This window comes from Panthera tigris, chromosome A1, assembly GCF_018350195.1.
Source record: "Panthera tigris isolate Pti1 chromosome A1, P.tigris_Pti1_mat1.1, whole genome shotgun sequence".
NCBI classification, from domain to species: Eukaryota; Metazoa; Chordata; class Mammalia; order Carnivora; family Felidae; genus Panthera; species Panthera tigris.
The window spans coordinates 127,807,404-127,815,821 of NC_056660.1; the positions used below are offsets into that span (position 1 = coordinate 127,807,404).

Below are 8,418 nucleotides of genomic sequence, written 5' to 3' on the forward strand. Positions count from 1 at the left end.
CAATATTTTTTACCTTATTCATATTCTATGTAGGTTTGGAGGGAAATATAACATCTGTGAAGAGATACCACCACAAATGGTAGAGAATTCAAAAGTTACACTAGAAAATATGATGAAATGTAACACCCTTCCCACCTCTATCTCCCAGCCACTCAACAACTGTTACAGTTTCTTGAATATACTTCCAAAGCTGTTCTATGCGCATACAAGTACATAGGTACGTGTATTTTTATGAACATTTATAGAAGACACATGGAGGAGTAGTTTTCAAAAAATTTTTTGGTGATCCACAAAAAGCAAAGAACCTTCTCTTCCATTCCATTGACGTTACTATGTATGCCCAGTACCAGGGTGCTGTCATCATCTTAGCTTGGTACTCTATGTTCCTCAGAGCATTTGTGTCCTCTCATTCTTGTTTGGATTCAATAATTTCCCTGTGTATTCTTCCCCTTTTATTTATCCATATAAACTTTACAGCTTGTCTAGACATGTGGTCCTATCCTGCATTATAGCCTGATACCAATTGTTTTTGTTTGTATGGGTAAGGACTACTGACTTTTTTTTTTTTTAATCAAGCTACAGTACTCAATTCTCTTATTATTGCTGGCAGTGATCCTTGTTATTTTTGTTTCCTAGGCACAATCGTATTATTTCCAAATATGATTATTTTACCTCCTCCTCTCCAACTTATACATATTTCTCTTCTCTAAAATGTTGGCTAGTACCTCAAGACTGGCATTCAACAAAGTGAGGACTGTGACATCCTTGCCCTGATTTAATGTGAATACTTCTATTGTTTGTACATTAAGCATGAGCTGACTTTTGCAATAAGATAAATGTTATATTAAGGCAGCATGAATTTAGTTATATTTTATGAGGTGTTTTTCCATAATCAATAATGGACTCTCATAAAATTTTCAGCAACCATGGGTGGGAGCACATGGCTTGCTGTTTTAATACACTACTACAGTGAATTACATTAGTAGGTTTCCTAACACTAAGCTAACCTGCCTTTGCTCAAATAAACCTCACTTACTCATATTTTACTCTTTTTTTATTGTCATTCTGAATCCTGTTAATATTTCACTCAACACCTTGGCACTGATACTCACAAGGGACATTGGTTTTTGGTTTTCTTTCTTTTCATTGCTGTTCCATAGCAGATTTTTGTGCTTATATATCCTTTACTCTGTAACCAGAAACCAGTGGCTTGGCTTTATCTAGAAAAGTGTGAAATCAATTGAGTAATCAATTAAGGTTTGAAGAGTTGATCTGGGAAAACATTTGCACCTCGTAGTTGGGGAGAGAGGCAGCCTCCACAAAACTTTTCTCTTTTTTTCTAGTATAATTCATCTCTTTAGGTTTTCAGATTTTCTGGGGTCAGCCTTGTAATGTTATCTTTTCTATACATTAAATGTTTTATCCAAGTTTTTAAAAATGTATTTGAACATGATTGACCAAATAAGTCTCCTGTAATCTCCTTTAACTTTCTGACATTATTTCTCTATTCTTCTTTACTTATTTCATCCATTCCTGCTTTTTTCCCTTGCAAAAATAAATGAGTGCTGCAACATTATTCACAGTAGCCAAAAGGTGGAAGCAATCCACCTGAAAATAATTCAGACATAGAAAAGGAGGAATGACATATGCTAAGTGGATGAACCTTAAGGGCATTGTGCTAAATGAAATGAGCCAGACATTAGAATTGAGACAAAAAGACATTGGAATTTACCATAATGTGGGGGGATGGAGAATGGGAAACTATTGCTTAACAGGCACAGAGTTTCTGTTTAGGGGGATTAAAAACATTTGAACATAAGTAATGACGATGGTTGTACAACATTGTGAATATAATCAATGCCACTAAACTGTATGCTCTAAAATGGCAAATTCTCGTTAAATATATTTTACTACAAAAACACTAATTCCAAAGGATATGTGCACCCCTGTTTACTGTATTTACAATAGTCAAATTATGGAAGCAATCCAAATGTCCATCAATTGATAAATGGATAAAGAAGATGTCATATATATGTACAATAGAGTATTATTTAGCCATTAAAAAGAATGAAATCTTGCTATTTGCAACAACATGATCATGGACCTTATGATTTCACTCACATATGCAATTTAAGAAACCGAAGGGGAAGAAGAACAGATCAGAAAAAAAACAGACTCATATAGAGAACAGTTACCAGAGGTCAAGTAATGGAGGGGGACTGGTGAAACAGATGCAGATTAAAAGTACACTCATTTTTTTAAGTAACTTATTGAGAGAGAGAGAAGGCACACGGGAGCACACGCGGGGTGGGGGGAGGGGGCAGAGAGAGAAAGAGGCAGCCTCCATGCTATAAGCATGGAGCCAGATGCAAGGCTCAATCTGACAAACCATGAGATCATGACCTGAACCAAAATCAAGAGTTGGACACTTGACTGAGTCATCCAGGCATCACAGAAGTATACTCATCTTGATGAGCACAGACATGGAATTACTGAATCTCTATATTGTACACTTGAAACTAATATAACACTGTATGGTACCTATACTATAATTAAAATTTTTAAATTTTTAAATTTTTCAAATAAAATCGAGTGTAGCCAACAATTTTAATATTTTTTCCAGACCCAACTAATAGACTTAGTTTCACCATTTTAAAAATTTCTACAATTCATTTGCTTTTGCTTTTATCTTTATTAGTGTCTTACTCTGTTTTCTCTAATTCACATTATTTCATAAATTCTGGTTTTGGGTATTTAAAATTCACTAAATTCTTAATTTTAAGTATTTAATGCTATGAATTTTCCTCTGCAATTTGGCATTGCTTTACCAAGATCTCAGTCTCCAATATGGTGTTTTAATTTTTGTTAATACAGAGTTAATTTTTCTGACTGCTCAATCAATACTTCAAAGGACAGTATAACGTTTTCTGAGTATATAGCTTAATGTGTATCCATTAGAGCTATCCTACTCAGGTCATTCAGAGTCCATATTCTTTCTTTCTTTTAGCTTTATAACTATTGGCCATAGTTAATAGGTAAGATTTAAGTTTTCTGTTATTTGAACATTTCTATCTATTCCTATATTTTCTTTAACTTTGGCACTGGTTTTCATGACAAATTTTTTAACACATTAAGTTATATCACGAGTTACATCTTTTACTGTAATCAAATGTCCTTTGTATCTAATTTAATGCTTTTTATTTAGAACACAACCATATAGTTATGATTGTTGCTTTCTCTCTCCCTCTCCCTCGCTCTCTTGGCATTTTCTTTGTTGTCTGTTTTGTTGGCTTGGGCCGTCCTAAAAAAATACCATAGACTGGGTGACTCTAAAAACAAAAATTTACTTTCTCACAGTTTTGGAGGCTAGAAAGTCCAAAATGGGGGTGCCAGCATAGTCACATTCTGGTAAAACTTTCCTGGCTTGGAGACTGCCACCTTCTGCATCTTCCCATGGCAAAGACTACATTCTAGTGTCTCTCTTTTTGCCAGGGCACCAGCTCTATCAGATCAGGGCCCCACCCTTTCAACCTCATATAACCTCAACCACTCTTTAAAAACTATCTCCAATATATAATCTCATAGAGGGGTTAGGACTTCAACATATAACCTGGGAGGGGGAGGCAAGTTGGGACATGACTCACACTAAAGCAATCTCTGCCCAACTGTCTACACCTTCAGCCTTTCTGGGCTTCACTGTTCTACACACATCTCCTATATTGCATAGAACTGAACTCCACATTCTTTGTAAATACGAGTCTCTTAACAGGTGAGTGGGACAATTTACATTTATTGTTAAGGTTATATGTTTGGTCAAATTTGGGGACTCATTTTGTTGTTTTCTAAGCCTTTGCTTTGGGACATGATGGGAAAATCCTACAGGTACACATGGCAGAGTAAGACATGATCATAGTTGAAAGTGAAGACAATCTAATCAGAAAGCTTTAATATTTGTCAGCCAATGTTGAGGCTCAAGTCATGAGTAGGACATGCAAGAAGGCTGAAAGGGATGGTAATTAGTATTCCTCTCCTTGTTTATCCTCTCCTACTGAAGAATCCACACCAACCTCCTCATAACCCTTCTCAAAAGCAACAATGTCCTCACAGGCCTCAGAAAACTCCCCTTCCTCCATGCCGTCACCCACCTACTAGCGAACAAAGGGACACTTGGCATTCACCAGGTCATACTTGTGGTCCAGGCGAGCCCAGGCCTCAGCAATGGCTGTGGTGTTGCTCAGCATACACACAGCTCACTGTACTTGGGCCACATCTCCACCAGGTACCACAGTGGGGAGGCAGGTAATTAGCACCAACTTTGAAGCCAGTGGAGCAGCAGTCCACAGACTTGATGCTGCACAGGTCTTGATGGGGGCATGGCAGCAATGCACCTTTAGGAACATGATGCCACAGCATGACAGGCAGCAAGCCATGTATTTACCATGGTGGAGGTCACATTTCACCCCCTGGTTGGCTGGCTCAAAGCATGCATTGGTGACCTGTTCTATAGAAAGCTGTTCATGGTAGGCTTTATCAGCAGAGATTACAGGGCATATGCAGCCAGAACAAAGTGGATGCAGGGTTAGGGCACCAGCTTGGTCTGAAATTTTGTCAGATCAACATTCAGGGCTTCATCAAATCAGGGAGAAGCAGTGATTTAGGAATTCAATAGCAAGGTTTCGAGAACAGACACCACAGATGGACTCATTGCCATGAAGGCAAAATCAGACTGCTCCACGGTGGGATGGGTAATGAAGATGGAGTTGTAGAGCACAACTACATCTGTGGACATCTGGGGGGCTGGGTAAATGGAGAACTCCAGCTTGGACTTCTTCCCATATCAACAGAGAGAGGGAGGTGGACCCAGAACCAGCTCCTCTTCAAAGCTGCGGAAACCAAGAAACTCTGAAGACATATGCACTCGTCAGCCAGTTTCCAAAATCGGCCCAAGACAAGGTCAATGATCTCCTTGCCAGCAGTGTAGTGCCCTAGGGAGTAGTTATTGGCAGCCTGTGAAGACCTGCTCAGGGTGAAAGAGGTGATGGTAGGTGCCAGTGCAAAATTCATCAATGATGGTGGGTTCTGGATTTACAAACACTGCCCTGGACACATGTTTGCCAGCACCCATCTCACTGAAGAAGATGCAAGAGTCATCCCCTCCCCCAGTGGTCTTCTCACTTGGCATCTGACCATCAGGCTGGATGCCATGTTCCAAGTAATATGGCTCCCAGCAGGCACTGCCAATCTGACCACCAGCCTGGCCAACAGGAATGAAGATGCCCTCATACATGGTGGCTACAGCTTAGCAGGCACCAGCTACAGAAGCAGACACTGGGTCCTGGTTACTGTTGCCAACAAACTAAGAGTCAAGGTAAGTCGCACACTCGGTTACTCATATTTTATGTTCTTATTCCCTTCTCTTGCTTTTGATATTCCACTGTGTAATCTGTTTTGCTATAATGTCACCTTGATTTTTCCTCCTTTTAATAGTTTTTTTTGTTTGTTTGTTTGTTTGGTTTTTGGGTTTTTTTGTTTGTTTGTTTGTTTGTTTGTTTTTTGGTTTTCTTGCCTAAATGAAAGACTTTGTCTTCAAGGGCCAGTAAATGTCCTTGGATACGTGTCAATGCTAATCATTCTGTATCAGTTTTCTCTGGGCCACAGTGCAGCCTTTTCATTTGGAGACTCAAGTCTTATTTAATTTTCCAAAGCATTTTACTGAGTATCATCTCCAGGCTTCTTCTTAAAGGATACCAATAATGCATATGCTGCAATTCTTTTGCCTTCCAGATCTTTCAGATTCTCTTTCATCCGTTCTATGTTTGTTCATTTCTAGTCTATTTTTGCTTGCTTTTCTTAATCCTGTTCCCCTCTTCATCATGGATGTCAGCAGTGCCTGTTCTCCTTTGCATTTATTCCAAGGTGCTTGCATTTCAATGGCGGCTCTATTTTTCTCTTCTGCTTCCTTCCTGAGCTCTAGAAGTTCTTGTTTCATCTCCATCTGTGATGTCCCTATTATTTTCCCCAAGCTCTCACTTGCTCTGCTTACACCTGTTTTGTTAACTTGCCTTAATTCATAGCCATTTACTTACTCATCATTTTCAACATCTTGGTGGCCACTTAGTATTGTGAAGAACCCTTTCTGCCATACATATATCTGTCCATCCCTCATGCCTTTTGTCTTATACCATCTTTACATGGAACCTGTTCTGGTTGCCTTTGTGTACTCATCTGTCAATTACATACACTCTTCTGGGACTTTGGAACTAGTTCATGTTGGGAAGGGGCAGGGCAGTACTTCCAGGCTAGCAGAAATTCTCCCTGGTTCAGGGAGAAACCCATCATGACAAGGTTGTATATGCAATTAACTTTAGCTTTTCCCTCTCTCCAGCCAACAAACACAGGCAGCTACAGCGCAAGGCATAACTTGGCTTCTCTTCCACCCACCTCACCAGGAGACAGACAAAAATGGCATTTCCACAGTTTTTTTTTTTTAATTCAACTCTGCCTTTCCCATTTCTCTGTGTGATGAAGTAAGGTCTAGGGATCTAGGTTCCCTACCACCACAAGTAGACGCCATTCCTATGATTCCAAAGAAGAAGAAATTGGTTTTGCCCCCTCAGAACGCCATCTGTGTAAGAAAATGTTTTCCTTCCAACTGTGTCTGAAATCTACACCTACAAACACCCCTTCCAGGAGCCTTCCTGGACCTGTACTTGATCTTTACTGCATTGGCAGCTCTCCACATGTATTATCTTTTGCAGGTTAGTCTTTAGTTTTATCAAAGGTGACATTCTTATTTCTACCCTCCATTTTTCTTTCTGGAAAATTCTAAGAAGTATAGAAAAATATCTTTAGTATGTCCTGTTAAATCAAAGCCCCAGTATTTATAAAAGGTATAGATTAAAGTGAACACAAAGATTAACTTTAGGGGGAAAATATGCTGGCAGGCAGACACGTATCCTGAGAACTGATCGTGGAAGGGAGGAAACAATTACTTTATCAGTGCCTCAGCTGAGGATAAAAGAACCCATGTTCGGACTATGTATATGCTAGTCCCTCCCTGTAAACTCATTTCCCCCCAGCACCAGTGTTTTGTCTTATACTACTCCTTAGAAACTTTGGTACTCAAAAGGTGGTCCGTGGACCAGCAACATCAGCCTCAGATGGGAGCTTGTTAGAGATGCACAATCTTAGGCCCTAACTCCAGCTCAAAATAGGAATCTGCATTCTAACAAGATTCCCAGGTGACTCACATACACAGTAAGTTTGGGTAGCAGCATCTGGTCTCAGCTCTCATATCCCCTCCCTCTGCTGACACAGTCATCTGAGGCTCCTTTGTTGCACACTCCAAAGACATTTCTTCTGAGCTCTAACTCTGTAATTATCCATTTACTAGAATATGCTTAGAAAAACATATTCATCTGTATGTCCCCCACTAAGGTAGTGCCAAGTTCCCTAACTATCCCACAACCAATAAATAAATATTTGCTGAATGAGTAAGTGCATGTCTACCATATTCTGTTTATGTCTCAAACCATCTTCAGTGCCCATTGGCCCTTGCTCATTCTCTCTTCAGTGGCCTCCATGCATCAACTCATCCATGCCTATATCCACCTGCTAGAACTGAGCAAATAAACAAAGGAATGAATGGTATCTCAGAAAATCCAAGAAATCTCATCATTCAGTGCCGTTTTCCAACATATTACATACTTGTAAATGGCACAAAGAGATCCTGTTACCTGAGTGTTATTTTGGAAAATCTAATCATTATTCCTGTGTGGGAAGGGAAGACATTTCCCTGGCACTGGAGCAGACACCCAGTGCACACAGCCCCAGCTCAGAGAGGATGTGCTGCAGCAGGAAGGTCCCAGTGACAGAGGAGGGGCCAGACGGGGTGGGAGACACTGAGAGGAGCTTCCCCTGCTGCTGTGCTCACACTCAGCTCCAGTAGTGCAATTGTTCCTGTCCACTGCTCTCACCAGGTGTAGGGGAAAGTGCCATTCTCAGCTGCAGGGGGGCTGTTTTGATGAGCAAGGAATGAAAAGTGACAGCTTGAAACTAGTTTCCCTACGTGGATAATTAAACCTTTACTAAATATAGTAAGTTTAAAATGAATGTTCACAACACTGAAACAGAACATGCTAATTCTAAAAATACAGACTCCCTTGCTGTGGAAGTCCTCTCAGGAAAAGGGGACAGTGAAGCGCAATGATGATTTCATCCCTCCTGACCTCCACCCCCCACCCAGTGAGCCAATGTGTTCCAAGAGGAGGGTCACCACATGGCAGGGGGAGAAGCCAGAGCTGTTAGCAGACACTCCATGAAACTCTGAGGAAACTAATGGTAGGAAATCAAGGAAGGAGAAGTGATCAGGCAGAAGTGCTCTCTGTGGGATCCTGCCTGGCACCAAATCAAGCCAAC

The 8,418-nt window shown here is 40.4% G+C and overlaps 1 pseudogene; it reads right to left on the reverse strand.

The window, feature by feature from the left end:
- Nucleotides 1–4,016: 4,016 nt before the first annotated feature.
- Nucleotides 4,017–5,287, reverse strand: LOC102963641 (annotated as a pseudogene).
- Between the last annotated feature and the right edge of the window lie 3,131 nt (nt 5,288–8,418).